We start from the raw sequence: 21,793 nt of genomic DNA, 5'->3' as shown, positions 1-21,793 counted from the left end.
CGATGAGAGAAGTCAGTCCTCGGGGAGAGAAGTCAGTCCTCGGGGAGAGAAGTCAGTCCATGCGGAGAGAAGTCAGTCCATGCGGAGAGAAGTCAGTCCTCGGGGAGAGAAGTCAGTCCACGGGGAGAGAATTCAGTCCACGTCGAGAAAAGTCAGCCCTCGGGGAGAGAAGTCAGTCCTCGGGGAGAGAAGTCAGTCCTCGGGGAGAAGTCAGTCCTCGGGGAGAAGTAAGTCCTCGGGGAGTGAAGTCAGTCCTCGGGCAGTGAGTCAATCCATGGGGAGGGAGTCAGTCCTCGGGGAGAGACGTCAGTCCTCGGGGAGAGAAGTCAGTCCTCAGCGAGAAGTCAGTCCTCGGGGAGAGAAGTCAGTCCTCGGGCAGAAGTCCGTCCTCGGGGAGAGAAGTCAGTCCACGGGGAGAGAAGTCTGTCCTCCGGGAGAGAAGTCAGTCCACGGGGGGAGAAGTCCGTCCTCGGGGAGAGAATTCAGTCCATGGGGAGAAAAGTCAGTCCTCGGGGAGAGAAGTCAGCCCTCGGGGAGAGAAGTCAGCCCTCGGGGCGAGAAGACAGTCCTCGGAGGGAGAAGTCAGACCACAGGGAGAGAAGTGGGTCCTCGGGGAGAGACGTCAGTCTTCGGGGAGAGAAGTCAGTCCACGGGGAGAGAAGTCAGTCCACGGGGAGAGAAGTCAGTCCACGGGGAGAGAAGTCAGTCCTCGACCAGAGCAGTCAGTCCTCGGGGAGAGAAGTCAGTCCACGGGGGGAGAGTCAGTCATCGGGGAGAGATGTCAGTCCTCGGGGAGAGATGTCAGTCCTCGGGGAGAGAGGTCAGACCTGTGGGAGAGGAGTCAGTCCACGGGGAGAGAAGTCAGTTCTCGAGAAGAGCAGTCAGTCCTCGGGGAGTGAAGTCAGTCCACGGGGAGAGAATTCAGTCCACGGGGAGAGAAGTCAGTCCTCGGGGAGAGAAGTCAGTCCTCGGGGAGAGAAGTCAGTCCATGCGGAGAGAAGTCAGTCCTCGGGGAGAGAAGTCAGTCCATGGGGAGAGAAGTCAGTCCTCGGGGAGAGAAGTCAGTCCTCGGGGAGAGAAGTCAGTCCACGGGGAGAGAAGTCAGTCCTCGGGGAGAGAAGTCAGTCCACGGGGAGAGAAGTCAGTTCTCGGGGAGAGGAGTCAGTCCACGGGGATAGACGTCAGTCCTCGAGTAGAGAAGTCAGTCCTCAGGGAGAGAGTCAGTCCTCGGGGAGGGAAGTCATTCCTCGTGGAGAGAAGTCAGTCATCGGGGAGAGAAGTCAGTCATCGGGGAGAGAGTCAGTCCTCGGGGAGAGAAGCCACTCCTCAGGGAGAAATGTCAGTCCTCGGGGAGAGAGGTCAGTCCTCGGGAAGAGCAGTCAGTCCTCGGGGAGTGAAGTCAGTCCACGGGGAGAGAAGTCAGTCCATGCGGAGAGAAGTCAGTCCATGCGGAGAGAAGTCAGTCCTCGGGGAGTGAAGTCAGTCCGCGGGGAGAGAAGTTAGTCCACGGGGAGAGAAGTCAGTCCTCGGGCAGAGAAGTCAGTCCTCGGGGAGAGAAGTCAGTCCTCGGGGAGAGAAGTCAGTCCATGCGGAGAGAAGTCAATCCATGCGGAGAGAAGTCAGTCCTCGGGGAGAGAAGTCAGTCCACGGGGAGAGAATTCAGTCCACGTCGAGAAAAGTCAGCCCTCGGGGAGAGAAGTCAGTCCTCGGGGAGAGAAGTCAGTCCTCGGGGAGAAGTCAGTCCTCGGGGAGAAGTAAGTCCTCGGGGAGTGAAGTCAGTCCTCGGGCAGTGAGTCAATCCATGGGGAGGGAGTCAGTCCTCGGGGAGAGACGTCAGTCCTCGGGGAGAGAAGTCAGTCCTCAGGGAGAAGTCAGTCCTCGGGGAGAGAAGTCAGTCCTCGGGCAGAAGTCCGTCCTCGGGGAGAGAAGTCAGTCCACGGGGAGAGAAGTCTGTCCTCCGGGAGAGAAGTCAGTCCACGGGGGGAGAAGTCCGTCCTCGGGGAGAGAATTCAGTCCATGGGGAGAAAAGTCAGTCCTCGGGGAGAGAGACAGTCCTCGAGGAGAGAAGTCACTCCTCGGGGAGAGATGTCAGTCCTCGGGGAGAGAGGTCAGTCCTCTGGGAGAGCAGTAAGTCCACGGGGAGAGAAGTCAGTCCTCGGGAAGAGCAGTCAGTCCTCGGGGAGTGAAGTCAGTCCGCGGGGAGAGAAGTTAGTCCACGGGGAGAGAAGTCAGTCCTCCGGCAGAGAAGTCAGTCCTCGGGGAGAGAAGTCAGTCCTCGGGGAGAGAAGTCAGTCCATGCGGAGAGAAGTCAGTCCATGCGGAGAGATGTCAGTCTTCGGGGAGAGAAGTCAGTCCATGGGGAGAGAAGTCAGTCCTTGGGGAGGGAAGTCAGTCCTTGGGGAGAGAAGTCAGTCCACGGGGAGAGAATTCAGTCCACGTCGAGAAAAGTCAGTCCTCGGGGAGGGAAGTCAGTCCTCGGGGAGAGAAGTCAGTCCTCGGGGAGAAGTCAGTCCTCGGGGGGAGAAGTCAGTCCTCGGGGAGAGAAGCCAGTCCTCGGGCAGAAGTCCGTCCTCGGGGAGAGAAGTCAGTCCACGGGGAGAGAAGTCCGTCCTCGGGGAGAGAATTCAGTCCATGGGGAGAGAAGTCAGTCCTCGGGGAGAGAAGTCAGCCCTCGGGGAGAGAAGTCAGCCCTCGGGGAGAGAAGTCAGTCCTCGGAGGGAGAAGTCAGACCACAGGGAGAGAAGTGAGTCCTCGGGAAGAGACGTCAGTCTTCGGTGAGAGAAGTCAGTCCACGGGGAGAGAAGTCAGTCCACGGGCAGAGAAGTCAGTCCACGGGGAGAGAAGTCAGTCCTCGACAAGAGCAGTCAGTCCTCGGGGAGAGAAGTCAGTCCACGGGGAGAGAAGTCAGTCATCGGGGAGAGATGTCAGTCCTCGGGGAGAGATGTCAGTCCTCGGGGAGAGAGGTCAGTCCTCTGGGAGAGCAGTAAGTCCACGGGGAGAGAAGTCAGTCCTCGGGAAGAGCAGTCAGTCCTCGGGGAGAGAGGTCAGTCCTCTGGGAGAGGAGTCAGTCCACGGGGAGAGAAGTCAGTTCTCGAGAAGAGCAGTCAGTCCTCGGGGAGTGAAGTCAGTGCACGGGGAGAGAAGTCAGTCCACGGGGAGAGAAGTCAGTTCTCGGGGAGAGACGTCAGTCCTCGGGGAGTGAGTCAGTCCACGGGGAGAGAAATCAGTCCTCCGGGAGAGAAGTCAGTCCTCAGGGAGAATTCAGTCCTCGGGGAGAGAAGTCAGTCCTCGGGGAGAGAAGTCATGTCCTCAGGAGAAGTCGGTCCTCGTCGAGAGAAGGCAGTCCACGGGGGGAGAAGTCAGACCACAGGGAGAGAAGTGAGTCCTCCGGGAGAGACGTCAGTCCTCGGGGAGAGAAGTCAGTCCACGGAGAGAGAAGTCTGCCCTCGGGAAGAGAATTCTGTCCTCGCAGAGAGAAGTCAGTCCTCGGGGAGAGAAGTCAGCCCTCGGGGAGAGAATCAGTCCTCGGAGGGAGAAGTCAGACTACAGGGAGAGAAGTGAGTTCCTCGGGGAGAGGCGTCAGTCCTCGGGGAGAGAAGTCAGTCCTCGGGGAGAGAAGTCAGTCCTCGGGGAGAGAAGTCAGTCCACGGGGAGAGAAGTCAGTCCTCGAGGAGAGCAGTCAGTCGTCGGGGAGAGAAGTCAGTCCTCGGGGAGAGAAGTCAGTCCACGGGAAGAGAAGTCAGTTCTCGGGGAGAGCAGTCAGTCCAAGGGGATAGACGTCAGTCCTCGAGGAGAGAAGTCAGTCCTCAGGGAGCGAGTCAGTCCTCGGGGAGGGAAGTCAGTCCTCGGGGAGAGAAGTCAGTCCACGGGGAGAGAAGTCAGTCCACGGGAGAGCAGTCAGTCCACGGGGAGAGAAGTCAGTCCTCGGGAACAGAAGTCAGTCCTCGGGGAGAGAAGTCAGTCCTCGGGGAGAGAGTCTGTCCTTCGGGAGACAAGTCAGTCCACAGGGAGAGAAGTGAGTCCTCGGGGAGAGACGTCAGTCCTCGAGGAGAGAAGTCAGTCCTCGGGGAGAGAAGTCAGTCCACGGGGAGAGAAGTCAGTCCACGGGGAGAGAAGTCAGTCATCGGGGAGAGAAGTCAGTCATCGGGGAGAGAGTCAGTCCTCGGGGAGAGAAGCCACTCCTCAGGGAGAAATGTCAGTCCTCGGGGAGAGAGGTCAGTCCTCGGGAAGAGCAGTCAGTCCTCGGGGAGTGAAGTCAGTCCACGGGGAGAGAAGTCAGTCCTCGGGGAGAGAAGTCAGTCCTTGGGGAGAGAAGTCAGTCCACGGGGAGAGAATTCAGTCCACGTCGAGAAAAGTCAGTCCTCGGGGAGGGAAGTCAGTCCTCGGGGAGAGAAGTCAGTCCTCGGGGAGAAGTCAGTCCTCGGGGAGAGAAGCCAGTCCTCGGGCAGAAGTCCGTCCTCGGGGAGAGAAGTCAGTCCACGGGGAGAGAAGTCCGTCCTCGGGGAGAGAATTCAGTCCATGGGGAGAGAAGTCAGTCCTCGGGGAGAGAAGTCAGCCCTCGGGGAGAGAAGTCAGCCCTCGGGGAGAGAAGTCAGTCCTCGGAGGGAGAAGTCAGACCACAGGGAGAGAAGTGAGTCCTCGGGAAGAGACGTCAGTCTTCGGTGAGAGAAGTCAGTCCACGGGGAGAGAAGTCAGTCCACGGGCAGAGAAGTCAGTCCACGGGGAGAGAAGTCAGTCCTCGACAAGAGCAGTCAGTCCTCGGGGAGAGAAGTCAGTCCACGGGGAGAGAAGTCAGTCATCGGGGAGAGATGTCAGTCCTCGGGGAGAGATGTCAGTCCTCGGGGAGAGAGGTCAGTCCTCTGGGAGAGGAGTCAGTCCACGGGGAGAGAAGTCAGTTCTCGAGAAGAGCAGTCAGTCCTCGGGGAGTGAAGTCAGTGCACGGGGAGAGAAGTCAGTCCACGGGGAGAGAAGTCAGTTCTCGGGGAGAGACGTCAGTCCTCGGGGAGTGAGTCAGTCCACGGGGAGAGAAATCAGTCCTCCGGGAGAGAAGTCAGTCCTCAGGGAGAATTCAGTCCTCGGGGAGAGAAGTCAGTCCTCGGGGAGAGAAGTCATGTCCTCAGGAGAAGTCGGTCCTCGTCGAGAGAAGGCAGTCCACGGGGGGAGAAGTCAGACCACAGGGAGAGAAGTGAGTCCTCCGGGAGAGACGTCAGTCCTCGGGGAGAGAAGTCAGTCCACGGAGAGAGAAGTCTGCCCTCGGGGAGAGAATTCTGTCCTCGCAGAGAGAAGTCAGTCCTCGGGGAGAGAAGTCAGCCCTCGGGGAGAGAAGTCAGTCCTCGGAGGGAGAAGTCAGACTACAGGGAGAGAAGTGAGTTCCTCGGGGAGAGGCGTCAGTCCTCGGGGAGAGAAGTCAGTCCTCGGGGAGAGAAGTCAGTCCTCGGGGAGAGAAGTCAGTCCACGGGGAGAGAAGTCAGTCCTCGAGGAGAGCAGTCAGTCGTCGGGGAGAGAAGTCAGTCCTCGGGGAGAGAAGTCAGTCCACGGGAAGAGAAGTCAGTTCTCGGGGAGAGCAGTCAGTCCAAGGGGATAGACGTCAGTCCTCGAGGAGAGAAGTCAGTCCTCAGGGAGCGAGTCAGTCCTCGGGGAGGGAAGTCAGTCCTCGGGGAGAGAAGTCAGTCCACGGGGAGAGAAGTCAGTCCACGGGAGAGCAGTCAGTCCACGGGGAGAGAAGTCAGTCCTCGGGAACAGAAGTCAGTCCTCGGGGAGAGAAGTCAGTCCTCGGGGAGAGAGTCTGTCCTTCGGGAGACAAGTCAGTCCACAGGGAGAGAAGTGAGTCCTCGGGGAGAGACGTCAGTCCTCGAGGAGAGAAGTCAGTCCTCGGGGAGAGAAGTCAGTCCACGGGGAGAGAAGTCAGTCCACGGGGAGAGAAGTCAGTCATCGGGGAGAGAAGTCAGTCATCGGGGAGAGAGTCAGTCCTCGGGGAGAGAAGCCACTCCTCAGGGAGAAATGTCAGTCCTCGGGGAGAGAGGTCAGTCCTCGGGAAGAGCAGTCAGTCCTCGGGGAGTGAAGTCAGTCCACGGGGAGAGAAGTCAGTCCTCGGGGAGAGAAGTCAGTCCTCGGGGAGAGAAGTCAGTCCTCGGGGAGAGAAGTCAGTCTTCGGGGAGAGAAGTCAGTCCATGGGGAGAGAAGTCAGTCCTCGGGGAGGGAAGTCAGTCCTCGGGGAGAGAAGTCAGTCCACGGGGAGAGAATTCAGTCCAGGTCGAGAGAAGTCATCCCTCGGGGAGAGAAGTCAGTCCTCGGGGATAAGTCAGTCCTCGGGGAGAGACGTCAGTCCTCGGGAAGAGAAGTCAGTTCTCGGGTAGAGAAGTCAGTTCTCGGGGAGAGAAGTCAGTCCACGGGGAGATCAGTCAGTCCTCAGGCAGAGAAGTCAGTCCACGGTGAGAGAAGTCAGTCCTCGGGGAGAGATGTCAGTTCACGGGGAGAGAAGTCAGTCCTCGGGGAGAGAAGTACGTCCTCGGGGTGGGAAGTCAGTCCTGGGGGGAGACGTCAGTCCTCGGGGAGAGAAGTCAGACTTCGGGGAGGAGTCAGTCCTCACGGAGAGAAGTCAGTCCTCGGGGAGAGAGTCAGTCCACGGGGAGAGAAGTCGGTCCTCGGGGCGAGAAGTCAGTCCTCGGGAAGAGCAGTCAGTCCACGGGGAGAGAAGTCAGTTCTCGGGGAGAGGAGTCAGTCCACGGGGATAGACGTCAGTCCTCGATGAGAGAAGTCAGTCCTCAGGGAGAGAGTCAGTCCTCGGGGAGGGAAGTCAGTCCTCGGGGAGAGAAGTCAGTCCACGGGGAGAGAAGTCAGTCATCGGGGAGAGAGACAGTCCTCGAGGAGAGAAGTCACTCCTCGGGGAGAGATGTCAGTCCTCGGGGAGAGAGGTCAGTCCTCTGGGAGAGCAGTAAGTCCACGGGGAGGGAAGTCAGTCCTCGGGAAGAGCAGTCAGTCCTCGGGGAGTGAAGTCAGTCCGCGGGGAGAGAAGTCAGTCCTCGGGGAGAGAAGTCAGTCCATGCGGAGAGAAGTCAGTCCATGCGGAGAGAAGTCAGTCTTCGAGGAGAGAAGTCAGTCCATGGGGAGAGAAGTCAGTCCTTGGGGAGGGAAGTCAGTCCTTGGGGAGGGAAGTCAGTCCTCGGGGAGAGAAGTCAGTCCACGGGGAGAGAATTCAGTCCACGTCGAGAAAAGTCAGCCCTCGGGGAGAGAAGTCAGTCCTCGGGGAGAGAAGTCAGTCCTCGGGGAGAAGTCAGTCCTCGGGGAGAAGTCAGTCCTCGGGGAGTGAAGTCAGTCCTCGGGCAGTGAGTCAATCCATGGGGAGGGAGTCAGTCCTCGGGGAGAGACGTCAGTCCTCGGGGAGAGAAGTCAGTCCTCAGGGAGAAGTCAGTCCTCGGGGAGAGAAATCAGTCCTCAGGGAGAAGTCAGTCATCGGGGAGAGAGTCAGTCCTCGGGGAGAGAAGCCACTCCTCAGGGAGAAATGTCAGTCCTCGGGGAGAGAGGTCAGTCCTCGGGAAGAGCAGTCAGTCCTCGGGGAGTGAAGTCAGTCCACGGGGAAAGAAGTCAGTCCTCGGGGAGAGAAGTCAGTCCTCGGGGAGAGAAGTCAGTCCTCGGGGAGAGAAGTCAGTCTTCGGGGAGAGAAGTCAGTCCATGGGGAGAGAAGTCAGTCCTCGGGGAGGGAAGTCAGTCCTCGGGGAGAGAAGTCAGTCCACGGGGAGAGAATTCAGTCCAGGTCGAGAGAAGTCATCCCTCGGGGAGAGAAGTCAGTCCTCGGGGATAAGTCAGTCCTCGGGGAGAGACGTCAGTCCTCGGGAAGAGAAGTCAGTTCTCGGGTAGAGAAGTCAGTTCTCGGGGAGAGAAGTCAGTCCACGGGGAGATCAGTCAGTCCTCAGGCAGAGAAGTCAGTCCACGGTGAGAGAAGTCAGTCCTCGGGGAGAGAAGTCAGTTCACGGGGAGAGAAGTCAGTCCTCGGGGAGAGAAGTACGTCCTCGGGGTGGGAAGTCAGTCCTGGGGGGAGACGTCAGTCCTCGGGGAGAGAAGTCAGACTTCGGGGAGGAGTCAGTCCTCGCGGAGAGAAGTCAGTCCTCGGGGAGAGAGTCAGTCCACGGGGAGAGAAGTCGGTCCTCGGGGCGAGAAGTCAGTCCTCGGGAAGAGCAGTCAGTCCACGGGGAGAGAAGTCAGTTCTCGGGGAGAGGAGTCAGTCCACGGGGATAGACGTCAGTCCTCGATGAGAGAAGTCAGTCCTCAGGGAGAGAGTCAGTCCTCGGGGAGGGAAGTCAGTCCTCGGGGAGAGAAGTCAGTCCACGGGGAGAGAAGTCAGTCATCGGGGAGAGAGACAGTCCTCGAGGAGAGAAGTCACTCCTCGGGGAGAGATGTCAGTCCTCGGGGAGAGAGGTCAGTCCTCTGGGAGAGCAGTAAGTCCACGGGGAGGGAAGTCAGTCCTCGGGAAGAGCAGTCAGTCCTCGGGGAGTGAAGTCAGTCCGCGGGGAGAGAAGTCAGTCCTCGGGGAGAGAAGTCAGTCCATGCGGAGAGAAGTCAGTCCATGCGGAGAGAAGTCAGTCTTCGAGGAGAGAAGTCAGTCCATGGGGAGAGAAGTCAGTCCTTGGGGAGGGAAGTCAGTCCTTGGGGAGGGAAGTCAGTCCTCGGGGAGAGAAGTCAGTCCACGGGGAGAGAATTCAGTCCACGTCGAGAAAAGTCAGCCCTCGGGGAGCGAAGTCAGTCCTCGGGGAGAGAAGTCAGTCCTCGGGGAGAAGTCAGTCCTCGGGGAGAAGTCAGTCCTCGGGGAGTGAAGTCAGTCCTCGGGCAGTGAGTCAATCCATGGGGAGGGAGTCAGTCCTCGGGGAGAGACGTCAGTCCTCGGGGAGAGAAGTCAGTCCTCAGGGAGAAGTCAGTCCTCGGGGAGAGAAGTCAGTCCTCGGGCAGAAGTCCGTCCTCGGGGAGAGAAGTCAGTCCACGGGGAGAGAAGTCTGTCCTCGGGGAGAGAATTCAGTCCATGGGGAGAGAAGTCAGTCCTTGGGGAGAGAGGTCAGCCCTCGGGGAGAGAAGTCAGCCCTCGGGGAGAGAAGTCAGTCCTCGGAGGGAGAAGTCAGACCACAGGGAGAGAAGTGAGTCCTCGGGGAGAGACGTCAGTCTTCGGGGAGAGAAGTCAGTACACGGGGAGAGAAGTCAGTCCACGGGGAGAGAAGTCAGTCCACGGGGAGAGAAGTCAGTCCACGGAGAGAGAAGTCTGTCCTCGAGGAGAGAATTCAGTCCTCGGGGAGAGAAGTCAGTCCACGGAGCGAGAAGTCCGTCCTCGGGGAGAGAAGTCAGTCCACGGGGAGAGAAGTCAGTCCTCGGGGAGAGAAGTCAGTCCTCGGAGGGAGAAGTCAGACCACAGGGAGAGAAGTGAGTCCTCGGGGAGAGATGGCAGTCCTCGGGGAGAGAAGTCAGTCCACGGGGAGAGAAGTCAGTTCTCGGGGAGAGGTGTCAGTCCAGGAGGATAGACGTCAGTCCTCGAGGAGAGAAGTCAGTCCTCGGGGAGGGAATTCAGTCCTCGGGGAGAGAAGTCAGTCCACGGGGAGAGACGTCAGTCCACGGGAGAGCAGTCAGTCCACGGGGAGAGAAGCCAGTCCTCGGGAACAGAAGTCAGTCCTCGGGGAGAGACGTCAGTCCTCGGGGAGAGAGTCTGTCCTTCGGGAGACAAGTCAGTCCACAGGGAGAGAAGTGAGTCCTCGGGGAGAGACGTCAGTCCTCGGGGAGAGAAGTCAGTCCTCGGGGAGAGAAGTCAGTCCTCGGGGAGAGAAGTCAGTCCACGGGGAGAGAAGTCAGTCCACGGGGAGAGTAGTCAGTCATCGGGGAGAGAAGTCAGTCATCGGGGAGAGAGTCAGTCCTCGGGGAGAGAAGCCACTCCTCAGGGAGAAATGTCAGTCCTCGGGGAGAGAGGTCAGTCCTCGGGAAGAGCAGTCAGTCCTCGGGGAGTGAAGTCAGTCCACGGGGAGAGAAGTCAGTCCACGGGGAGAGAAGTCAGTCCTCGGGGAGAGAAGTCAGTCCTCGGGGAGAGAAATCAGTCCATGGGGAGAGACGTCAGTCTTCGGGGAGAGAAGTCAGTCCATGGGGAGAGAAGTCAGTCCTCGGGGATGGAAGTCAGTCCTCGGGGAGAGAAGTCAGTCCACGGGGAGAGAATTCAGTCCAGGTCGAGAGAAGTCATCCCTTGGGGAGATAAGTCAGTCCTCGGGGAGAAGTCAGTCCTCGGGGAGAGACGTCAGTCCTCGGGTAGAGAAGTCAGTTCTCGGGTAGAGAAGTCAGTTCTCGGGGAGAGAAGTCAGTCCACGGGGAGATCAGTCAGTCCTCAGGCAGAGAAGTCAGTCCACGGTGAGAGAAGTCAGTCCTCGGGAAGAGCAGTCAGTCCTCAGGAGTGAAGTCAGTCCGCGGGGAGAGAAGTTAGTCCACGGGGAGAGAAGTCAGTCCTCGGGCAGAGAAGTCAGTCCTCGGGGAGAGAAGTCAGTCCTCGGGGAGAGAAGTCAGTCCATGCGGAGAGAAGTCAGTCCATGCGGAGAGAAGTCAGTCCTCGGGGAGAGAAGTCAGTCCACGGGGAGAGAATTCAATCCACGTCGAGAAAAGTCAGCCCTCGGGGAGAGAAGTCAGTCCTCGGGGAGAGAAGTCAGTCCTCGGGGAGAAGTCAGTCCTCGGGGAGAAGTAAGTCCTCGGGGAGTGAAGTCAGTCCTCGGGCAGTGAGTCAATCCATGGGGAGGGAGTCAGTCCTCGGGGAGAGACGTCAGTCCTCGGGGAGAGAAGTCAGTCCTCAGGGAGAAGTCAGTCCTCGGGGAGAGAAGTCAGTCCTCGGGCAGAAGTCCGTCCTCGGGGAGAGAAGTCAGTCCACGGGGAGAGAAGTCTGTCCTCCGGGAGAGAAGTCAGTCCACGGGGGGAGAAGTCCGTCCTCGGGGAGAGAATTCAGTCCATGGGGAGAAAAGTCAGTCCTCGGGGAGAGAAGTCAGCCCTCGGGGAGAGAAGACATCCCTCGGGGCGAGAAGACAGTCCTCGGAGGGAGAAGTCAGACCACAGGGAGAGAAGTGGGTCCTCGGGGAGAGACGTCAGTCTTCGGGGAGAGAAGTCAGTCCACGGGGAGAGAAGTCAGTCCACGGGGAGAGAAGTCAGTCCACGGGGAGAGAAGTCAGTCCTCGACCAGAGCAGTCAGTCCTCGGGGAGAGAGGTCAGTCCACGGGGAGAGAAGTCAGTCATCGGGGAGAGATGTCAGTCCTCGGGGAGAGATGTCAGTCCTCGGGGAGAGAGGTCAGACCTGTGGGAGAGGAGTCAGTCCACGGGGAGAGAAGTCAGTTCTCGAGAAGAGCAGTCAGTCCTCGGGGAGTGAAGTCAGTCCACGGGGAGAGAATTCAGTCCACGGGGAGAGAAGTCAGTCCTCGGGGAGAGAAGTCAGTCCTCGGGGAGAGAAGTCAGTCCATGCGGAGAGAAGTCAGTCCTCGGGGAGAGAAGTCAGTCCATGGGGAGAGAAGTCAGTCCTCGGGGAGAGAAGTCAGTCCTCGGGGAGAGAAGTCAGTCCACGGGGAGAGAAGTCAGTCCTCGGGGAGAGAAGTCAGTCCACGGGGAGAGAAGTCAGTTCTCGGGGAGAGGAGTCAGTCCACGGGGATAGACGTCAGTCCTCGATTAGAGAAGTCAGTCCACGGGGAGAGAATTCAGTCCACGGGGAGAGAAGTCAGTCCTCGGGGAGAGAAGTCAGTCCTCGGGGAGAGAAGTCAGTCCATGGGGAGAGAAGTCAGTCCTCGGGGAGAGAAGTCAGTCCATGGGGAGAGAAGTCAGTCCACGGGGAGAGAAGTCAGTCCTCGGGGAGAGAAGTCAGTCCACGGGGAGAGAAGTCAGTTCTCGGGGAGAGGAGTCAGTCCACGGGGATAGACGTCAGTCCTCGATTAGAGAAGTCAGTCCTCAGGGAGAGAGTCAGTCCTCGGTTAGGGAAGTCAGTCCTCGTGGAGAGAAGTCAGTCATCGGGGAGAGAAGTCAGTCATCGGGGAGAGAGTCAGTCCTCGGGGAGAGAAGCCACTCCTCAGGGAGAAATGTCAGTCCTCGGGGAGAGAGGTCAGTCCTCGGGAAGAGCAGTCAGTCCTCGGGGAGTGAAGTCAGTCCACGGGGAGAGAAGTCAGTCCTCGGGTAGTGAAGTCAGTTCTCGGGGAGAGAAGTCAGTCCACTGGAAGATCAGTCAGTCCTCAGGCAGAGAAGTCAGTCCACGGTGAGAGAAGTCAGTCCTCGGGGAGAGAAGTCAGTTCACGGGGAGAGAAGTCAGTCCTCGGGGAGAGAAGTACGTCCTCGGGGAAGGAAGTCAGTCCTGGGGGGAGACGTCAGTCATCGGGGAGAGAAGTCAGACTACGGGGGGGAGTCAGTCCTCGCGGAGAGAAGTCAGTCCTCGGGGAGAGAGTCAGTCCACAGGGAGAGAAGTCGGTCCTCGGGGCGAGAAGTCAGTCCTCGGGAAGAGCAGTCAGTCCACGGGGAGAGAAGTCAGTTCTCGGGGAGAGGAGTCAGTCCACGGGGATAGACGTCAGTCCTCGATGAGAGAAGTCAGTCCTCGGGGAGAGAAGTCAGTCCTCGGGGAGAGAAGTCAGTCCATGCGGAGAGAAGTCAGTCCTCGGGGAGAGAAGTCAGTCCACGGGGAGAGAATTCAGTCCACGTCGAGAAAAGTCAGCCCTCGGGGAGAGAAGTCAGTCCTCGGGGAGAGAAGTCAGTCCTCGGGGAGAAGTCAGTCCTCGGGGAGAAGTAAGTCCTCGGGGAGTGAAGTCAGTCCTCGGGCAGTGAGTCAATCCATGGGGAGGGAGTCAGTCCTCGGGGAGAGACGTCAGTCCTCGGGGAGAGAAGTCAGTCCTCAGGGAGAAGTCAGTCCTCGGGGAGAGAAGTCAGTCCTCGGGCAGAAGTCCGTCCTCGGGGAGAGAAGTCAGTCCACGGGGAGAGAAGTCTGTCCTCCGGGAGAGAAGTCAGTCCACGGGGGGAGAAGTCCGTCCTCGGGGAGAGAATTCAGTCCATGGGGAGAAAAGTCAGTCCTCGGGGAGAGAAGTCAGCCCTCGGGGAGAGAAGTCAGCCCTCGGGGCGAGAAGACAGTCCTCGGAGGGAGAAGTCAGACCACAGGGAGAGAAGTGGGTCCTCGGGGAGAGACGTCAGTCTTCGGGGAGAGAAGTCAGTCCACGGGGAGAGAAGTCAGTCCACGGGGAGAGAAGTCAGTCCACGGGGAGAGAAGTCAGTCCTCGACCAGAGCAGTCAGTCCTCGGGGAGAGAAGTCAGTCCACGGGGAGAGAAGTCAGTCATCGGGGAGAGATGTCAGTCCTCGGGGAGAGATGTCAGTCCTCGGGGAGAGAGGTCAGACCTGTGGGAGAGGAGTCAGTCCACGGGGAGAGAAGTCAGTTCTCGAGAAGAGCAGTCAGTCCTCGGGGAGTGAAGTCAGTCCACGGGGAGAGAATTCAGTCCACGGGGAGAGAAGTCAGTCCTCGGGGAGAGAAGTCAGTCCTCGGGGAGAGAAGTCAGTCCTCGGGGAGAGAAGTCAGTCCATGCGGAGAGAAGTCAGTCCATGCGGAGAGAAGTCAGTCTTCGAGGAGAGAAGTCAGTCCATGGGGAGAGAAGTCAGTCCTTGGGGAGGGAAGTCAGTCCTTGGGGAGGGAAGTCAGTCCTCGGGGAGAGAAGTCAGTCCACGGGGAGAGAATTCAGTCCACGTCGAGAAAAGTCAGCCCTCGGGGAGAGAAGTCAGTCCTCGGGGAGAGAAGTCAGTCCTCGGGGAGAAGTCAGTCCTCGGGGAGAAGTCAGTCCTCGGGGAGTGAAGTCAGTCCTCGGGCAGTGAGTCAATCCATGGGGAGGGAGTCAGTCCTCGGGGAGAGACGTCAGTCCTCGGGGAGAGAAGTCAGTCCTCAGGGAGAAGTCAGTACTCGGGGAGAGAAGTCAGTCCTCGGGCAGAAGTCCGTCCTCGGGGAGAGAAGTCAGTCCACGGGGAGAGAAGTCTGTCCTCGGGTAGAGAATTCAGTCCATGGGGAGAGAAGTCAGTCCTTGGGGAGAGAGGTCAGCCCTCGGGGAGAGAAGTCAGCCCTCGGGGAGAGAAGTCAGTCCTCGGAGGGAGAAGTCAGACCACAGGGAGAGAAGTGAGTCCTCGGGGAGAGACGTCAGTCTTCGGGGAGAGAAGTCAGTACACGGGGAGAGAAGTCAGTCCACGGGGAGAGAAGTCAGTCCACGGGGAGAGAAGTCAGTCCACGGAGAGAGAAGTCTGTCCTCGGGGAGAGAATTCAGTCCTCGGGGAGAGAAGTCAGTCCACGGGGCGAGAAGTCCGTCCTCGGGGAGAGAAGTCAGTCCACGGGGAGAGAAGTCAGTCCTCGGGGAGAGAAGTCAGTCCTCGGAGGGAGAAGTCAGACCACAGGGAGAGAAGTGAGTCCTCGGGGAGAGATGGCAGTCCTCGGGGAGAGAAGTCAGTCCACGGGGAGAGAAGTCAGTTCTCGGGGAGAGGTGTCAGTCCAGGGGGATAGACGTCAGTCCTCGAGGAGAGAAGTCAGTCCTCGGGGAGGGAAGTCAGTCCTCGGGGAGAGAAGTCAGTCCACGATGAGAGACGTCAGTCCACGGGAGAGCAGTCAGTCCACGGGGAGAGAAGTCAGTCCTCGGGAACAGAAGTCAGTCCTCGGGGAGAGAAGTCAGTCCTCGGGGAGAGAAGTCAGTCCTCGGGGAGAGAGTCTGTCCTTCGGGAGACAAGTCAGTCCACAGGGAGAGAAGTGAGTCCTCGGGGAGAGACGTCAGTCCTCGGGGAGAGAAGTCAGTCCTCGGGGAGAGAAGTCAGTCCACGGGGAGAGAAGTCAGTCCACGGGGAGAGTAGTCAGTCATCGGGGAGAGAAGTCAGTCATCGGGGAGAGAGTCAGTCCTCGGGGAGAGAAGCCACTCCTCAGGGAGAAATGTCAGTCCTCGGGGAGAGAGGTCAGTCCTCGGGAAGAGCAGTCAGTCCTCGGGGAGTGAAGTCAGTCCACGGGGAGAGAAGTCAGTCCACGGGGAGAGAAGTCAGTCCTCGGGGAGAGAAGTCAGTCCTCGGGGAGAGAAATCAGTCCATGGGGAGAGACGTCAGTCTTCGGGGAGAGAAGTCAGTCCATGGGGAGAGAAGTCAGTCCTCGGGGATGGAAGTCAGTCCTCAGGGAGAGAAGTCAGTCCACGGGGAGAGAATTCAGTCCAGGTCGAGAGAAGTCATCCCTTGGGGAGATAAGTCAGTCCTCGGGGAGAAGTCAGTCCTCGGGGAGAGACGTCAGTCCTCGGGTAGAGAAGTCAGTTCTCGGGTAGAGAAGTCAGTTCTCGGGGAGAGAAGTCAGTCCACGGGGAGATCAGTCAGTCCTCAGGCAGAGAAGTCAGTCCACGGTGAGAGAAGTCAGTCCTCGGGAAGAGCAGTCAGTCCTCGGGGAGTGAAGTCAGTCCGCGGGGAGAGAAGTTAGTCCACGGGGAGAGAAGTCAGTCCTCGGGCAGAGAAGTCAGTCCTCGGGGAGAGAAGTCAGTCCTCGGGGAGACAAGTCAGTCCATGCGGAGAGAAGTCAGTCCATGCGGAGAGAAGTCAGTCCTCGGGGAGAGAAGTCAGTCCACGGGGAGAGAATTCAGTCCACGTCGAGAAAAGTCAGCCCTCGGGGAGAGAAGTCAGTCCTCGGGGAGAGAAGTCAGTCCTCGGGGAGAAGTCAGTCCTCGGGGAGAAGTAAGTCCTCGGGGAGTGAAGTCAGTCCTCGGGCAGTGAGTCAATCCATGGGGAGGGAGTCAGTCCTCGGGGAGAGACGTCAGTCCTCGGGGAGAGAAGTCAGTCCTCAGGGAGAAGTCAGTCCTCGGGGAGAGAAGTCAGTCCTCGGGCAGAAGTCCGTCCTCGGGGAGAGAAGTCAGTCCACGGGGAGAGAAGTCTGTCCTCCGGGAGAGAAGTCAGTCCACGGGGGGAGAAGTCCGTCCTCGGGGAGAGAATTCAGTCCATGGGGAGAAAAGTCAGTCCTCGGGGAGAGAAGTCAGCCCTCGGGGAGAGAAGTCAGCCCTCGGGGCGAGAAGACAGTCCTCGGAGGGAGAAGTCAGACCACAGGGAGAGAAGTGGGTCCTCGGGGAGAGACGTCAGTCTTCGGGGAGAGAAGTCAGTCCACGGGGAGAGAAGTCAGTCCACGGGGAGAGAAGTCAGTCCACGGGGAGAGATGTCAGTCCTCGGGGAGAGATGTCAGTCCTCGGGGAGAGAGGTCAGACCTGTGGGAGAGGAGTCAGTCCACGGGGAGAGAAGTCAGTTCTCGAGAAGAGCAGTCAGTCCTCGGGGAGTGAAGTCAGTCCACGGGGAGAGAATTCAGTCCACGGGGAGAGAAGTCAGTCCTCGGGGAGAGAAGTCAGTCCTCGGGGAGAGAAGTCAGTCCATGCGGAGAGAAGTCAGTCCTCGGGGAGAGAAGTCAGTCCATGGGGAGAGAAGTCAGTCCTCGGGGAGAGAAGTCAGTCCTCGGGGAGAGAAGTCAGTCCACGGGGAGAGAAGTCAGTCCTCGGGGAGAGAAGTCAGTCCACGGGGAGAGAAGTCAGTTCTCGGGGAGAGGAGTCAGTCCACGGGGATAGACGTCAGTCCTCTATTAGAGAAGTCAGTCCTCAGGGAGAGAGTCAGTCCTCGGTTAGGGAAGTCAGTCCTCGTGGAGAGAAGTCAGTCATCGGGGAGAGAAGTCAGTCATCGGGGAGAGAGTCAGTCCTCGGGGAGAGAAGCCACTCCTCAGGGAGAAATGTCAGTCCTCGGGGAGAGAGGTCAGTCCTCGGGAAGAGCAGTCAGTCCTCGGGGAGTGAAGTCAGTCCACGGGGAGAGAAGTCAGTCCTCGGGTAGTGAAGTCAGTTCTCGGGGAGAGAAGTCAGTCCACTGGAAGATCAGTCAGTCCTCAGGCAGAGAAGTCAGTCCACGGTGAGAGAAGTCAGTCCTCGGGGAGAGAAGTCAGTTCACGGGGAGAGAAGTCAGTCCTCGGGGAGAGAAGTACGTCCTCGGGGAAGGAAGTCAGTCCTGGGGGGAGACGTCAGTCATCGGGGAGAGAAGTCAGACTACGGGGGGAAGTCAGTCCTCGCAGAGAGAAGTCAGTCCTCGGGGAGAGAGTCAGTCCACAGGGAGAGAAGTCGGTCCTCGGGGCGAGAAGTCAGTCCTCGGGAAGAGCAGTCAGTCCACGGGGAGAGAAGTCAGTTCTCGGGGAGAGGAGTCAGTCCACGGGGATAGACGTCAGTCCTCGATGAGAGAAGTCAGTCCTCGGGGAGAGAAGTCAGTCCTCGGGGAGAGAAGTCAGTCCATGCGGAGAGAAGTCAGTCCATGCGGAGAGAAGTCAGTCCTCGGGGAGAGAAGTCAGTCCACGGGGGGAGAATTCAGTCCACGTCGAGAAAAGTCAGCCCTCGGGGAGAGAAGTCAGTCCTCGGGGAGAGAAGTCAGTCCTCGGGGAGAAGTCAGTCCTCGGGGAGAAGTAAGTCCTCGGGGAGTGAAGTCAGTCCTCGGGCAGTGAGTCAATCCATGGGGAGGGAGTCAGTCCTCGGGGAGAGACGTCAGTCATCGGGGAGAGAAGTCAGTCCTCAGGGAGAAGTCAGTCCTCGGGGAGAGAAGTCAGTCCTCGGGCAGAAGTCCGTCCTCGGGGAGAGAAGTCAGTCCACGGGGAGAGAAGTCTATCCTCCGGGAGAGAAGTCAGTCCACGGGGGGAGAAGTCCGTCCTCGGGGAGAGAATTCAGTCCATGGGGAGAAAAGTCAGTCCTCGGGGAGAGAAGTCAGCCCTCGGGGAGAGAAGTCAGCCCTCGGGGCGAGAAGACAGTCCTCGGAGGGAGAAGTCAGACCACAGGGAGAGAAGTGGGTCCTCGGGGAGAGACGTCAGTCTTCGGGGAGAGAAGTCAGTCCACGGGGAGAGAAGTCAGTCCACGGGGAGAGAAGTCAGTCCACGGGGAGAGAAGTCAGTCCTCGACCAGAGCAGTCAGTCCTCGGGGAGAGAAGTCAGTCCACGGGGGGAGAAGTCAGTCATCGGGGAGAGATGTCAGTCCTCGGGGAGAGATGTCAGTCCTCGGGGAGAGAGGTCAGACCTGTGGGAGAGGAGTCAGTCCACGGGGAGAGAAGTCAGTTCTCGAGAAGAGCAGTCAGTCCTCGGGGAGTGAAGTCAGTCCACGGGGAGAGAATTCAGTCCACGGGGAGAGAAGTCAGTCCTCGGGGAGAGAAGTCAGTCCTCGGGGAGAGAAGTCAGTCCATGCGGAGAGAAGTCAGTCCTCGGGGAGAGAAGTCAGTCCATGGGGAGAGAAGTCAGTCCTCGGGGAGAGAAGTCAGTCCTCGGGGAGAGAAGTCAGTCCACGGGGAGAGAAGTCAGTCCTCGGGGAGAGAAGTCAGTCCACGGGGAGAGAATTCAGTCCACGGGGAGAGAAGTCAGTCCTCGGGGAGAGAAGTCAGTCCTCGGGGAGAGAAGTCAGTCCATGCGGAGAGAAGTCAGTCCTCGGGGAGAGAAGTCAGTCCATGGGGAGAGAAGTCAGTCCTCGGGGAGAGAAGTCAGTCCTCGGGGAGAGAAGTCAGTCCACGGGGAGAGAAGTCAGTTCTCGGGGAGAGAAGTCAGTCCACGGGGAGATCAGTCAGTCCTCAGGCAGAGAAGTCAGTCCACGGTGAGAGAAGTCAGTCCTCGGGAAGAGCAGTCAGTCCTCGGGGAGTGAAGTCAGTCCGCGGGGAGAGAAGTTAGTCCACGGGGAGAGAAGTCAGTCCTCGGGCAGAGAAGTCAGTCCTCGGGGAGAGAAGTCAGTCCTCGGGGAGAGAAGTCAGTCCATGCGGAGAGAAGTCAGTCCATGCGGAGAGAAGTCAGTCCTCGGGGAGAGAAGTCAGTCCACGGGGAGAGAATTCAGTCCACGTCGAGAAAAGTCAGCCCTCGGGGAGAGAAGTCAGTCCTCGGGGAGAGAAGTCAGTCCTCGGGGAGAAGTCAGTCCTCGGGGAGAAGTAAGTCCTCGGGGAGTGAAGTCAGTCCTCGGGCAGTGAGTCAATCCATGGGGAGGGAGTCAGTCCTCGGGGAGAGACGTCAGTCCTCGGGGAGAGAAGTCAGTCCTCAGGGAGAAGTCAGTCCTCGGGGAGAGAAGTCAGTCCTCGGGCAGAAGTCCGTCCTCGGGGAGAGAAGTCAGTCCACGGGGAGAGAAGTCTGTCCTCCGGGAGAGAAGTCAGTCCACGGGGGGAGAAGTCCGTCCTCGGGGAGAGAATTCAGTCCATGGGGAGAAAAGTCAGTCCTCGGGGAGAGAAGTCAGCCCTCGGGGAGAGAAGTCAGCCCTCGGGGCGAGAAGACAGTCCTCGGAGGGAGAAGTCAGACCACAGGGAGAGAAGTGGGTCCTCGGGGAGAGACGTCAGTCTTCGGGGAGAGAAGTCAGTCCACGGGGAGAGAAGTCAGTCCACGGGGAGAGAAGTCAGTCCACGGGGAGAGATGTCAGTCCTCGGGGAGAGATGTCAGTCCTCGGGGAGAGAGGTCAGACCTGTGGGAGAGGAGTCAGTCCACGGGGAGAGAAGTCAGTTCTCGAGAAGAGCAGTCAGTCCTCGGGGAGTGAAGTCAGTCCACGGGGAGAGAATTCAGTCCACGGGGAGAGAAGTCAGTCCTCGGGGAGAGAAGTCAGTCCTCGGGGAGAGAAGTCAGTCCATGCGGAGAGAAGTCAGTCCTCGGGGAGAGAAGTCAGTCCATGGGGAGAGAAGTCAGTCCTCGGGGAGAGAAGTCAGTCCTCGGGGAGAGAAGTCAGTCCACGGGGAGAGAAGTCAGTCCTCGGGGAGAGAAGTCAATCCACGGGGAGAGAAGTCAGTTCTCGGGGAGAGGAGTCAGTCCACGGGGATAGACGTCAGTCCTCTATTAGAGAAGTCAGTCCTCAGGGAGAGAGTCAGTCCTCGGTTAGGGAAGTCAGTCCTCGTGGAGAGAAGTCAGTCATCGGGGAGAGAAGTCAGTCATCGGGGAGAGAGTCAGTCCTCGGGGAGAGAAGCCACTCCTCAGGGAGAAATGTCAGTCCTCGGGGAGAGAGGTCAGTCCTCGGGAAGAGCAGTCAGTCCTCGGGGAGTGAAGTCAGTCCACGGGGAGAGAAGTCAGTCCTCGGGTAGTGAAGTCAGTTCTCGGGGAGAGAAGTCAGTCCACTGGAAGATCAGTCAGTCCTCAGGCAGAGAAGTCAGTCCACGGTGAGAGAAGTCAGTCCTCGGGGAGAGAAGTCAGTTCACGGGGAGAGAAGTCAGTCCTCGGGGAGAGAAGTACGTCCTCGGGGAAGGAAGTCAGTCCTGGGGGGAGACGTCAGTCATCGGGGAGAGAAGTCAGACTACGGGGGGGAGTCAGTCCTCGCAGAGAGAAGTCAGTCCTCGGGGAGAGAGTCAGTCCACAGGGAGAGAAGTCGGTCCTCGGGGCGAGAAGTCAGTCCTCGGGAAGAGCAGTCAGTCCACGGGGAGAGAAGTCAGTTCTCGGGGAGAGGAGTCAGTCCACGGGGATAGACGTCAGTCCTCGATGAGAGAAGTCAGTCCTCGGGGAGAGAAGTCAGTCCTCGGGGAGAGAAGTCAGTCCATGCGGAGAGAAGTCAGTCCATGCGGAGAGAAGTCAGTCCTCGGGGAGAGAAGTCAGTCCACGGGGGGAGAATTCAGTCCACGTCGAGAAAAGTCAGCCCTCGGGGAGAGAAGTCAGTCCTCGGGGAGAGAAGTCAGTCCTCGGGGAGAAGTCAGTCCTCGGGGAGAAGTAAGTCCTCGGGGAGTGAAGTCAGTCCTCGGGCAGTGAGTCAATCCATGGGGAGGGAGTCAGTCCTCGGGGAGAGACGTCAGTCATCGGGGAGAGAAGTCAGTCCTCAGGGAGAAGTCAGTCCTCGGGGAGAGAAGTCAGTCCTCGGGCAGAAGTCCGTCCTCGGGGAGAGAAGTCAGTCCACGGGGAGAGAAGTCTATCCTCCGGGAGAGAAGTCAGTCCACGGGGGGAGAAGTCCGTCCTCGGGGAGAGAATTCAGTCCATGGGGAGAAAAGTCAGTCCTCGGGGAGAGAAGTCAGCCCTCGGGGAGAGAAGTCAGCCCTCGGGGCGAGAAGACAGTCCTCGGAGGGAGAAGTCAGACCACAGGGAGAGAAGTGGGTCCTCGGGGAGAGACGTCAGTCTTCGGGGAGAGAAGTCAGTCCACGGGGAGAGAAGTCAGTCCACGGGGAGAGAAGTCAGTCCACGGGGAGAGAAGTCAGTCCTCGACCAGAGCAGTCAGTCCTCGGGGAGAGAAGTCAGTCCACGGGGGGAGAAGTCAGTCATCGGGGAGAGATGTCAGTCCTCGGGGAGAGATGTCAGTCCTCGGGGAGAGAGGTCAGACCTGTGGGAGAGGAGTCAGTCCACGGGGAGAGAAGTCAGTTCTCGAGAAGAGCAGTCAGTCCTCGGGGAGTGAAGTCAGTCCACGGGGAGAGAATTCAGTCCACGGGGAGAGAAGTCAGTCCTCGGGGAGAGAAGTCAGTCCTCGGGGAGAGAAGTCAGTCCATGCGGAGAGAAGTCAGTCCTCGGGGAGAGAAGTCAGTCCATGGGGAGAGAAGTCAGTCCTCGGGGAGAGAAGTCAGTCCTCGGGGAGAGAAGTCAGTCCACGGGGAGAGAAGTCAGTCCTCGGGGAGAGAAGTCAGTCCACGGGGAGAGAATTCAGTCCACGGGGAGAGAAGTCAGTCCTCGGGGAGAGAAGTCAGTCCTCGGGGAGAGAAGTCAGTCCATGCGGAGAGAAGTCAGTCCTCGGGGAGAGAAGTCAGTCCATGGGGAGAGAAGTCAGTCCTCGGGGAGAGAAGTCAGTCCTCGGGGAGAGAAGTCAGTCCACGGGGAGAGAAGTCAGTCCTCGGGGAGAGAAGTCAGTC

The sequence above is a fragment of the Pristiophorus japonicus genome, chromosome 4 (assembly GCF_044704955.1).
Source record: "Pristiophorus japonicus isolate sPriJap1 chromosome 4, sPriJap1.hap1, whole genome shotgun sequence".
Taxonomy (NCBI): domain Eukaryota; kingdom Metazoa; phylum Chordata; class Chondrichthyes; family Pristiophoridae; genus Pristiophorus; species Pristiophorus japonicus.
The sequence above is the reverse complement of the archived record's forward strand: the minus strand, read 5'-3'. Positions refer to the sequence as shown.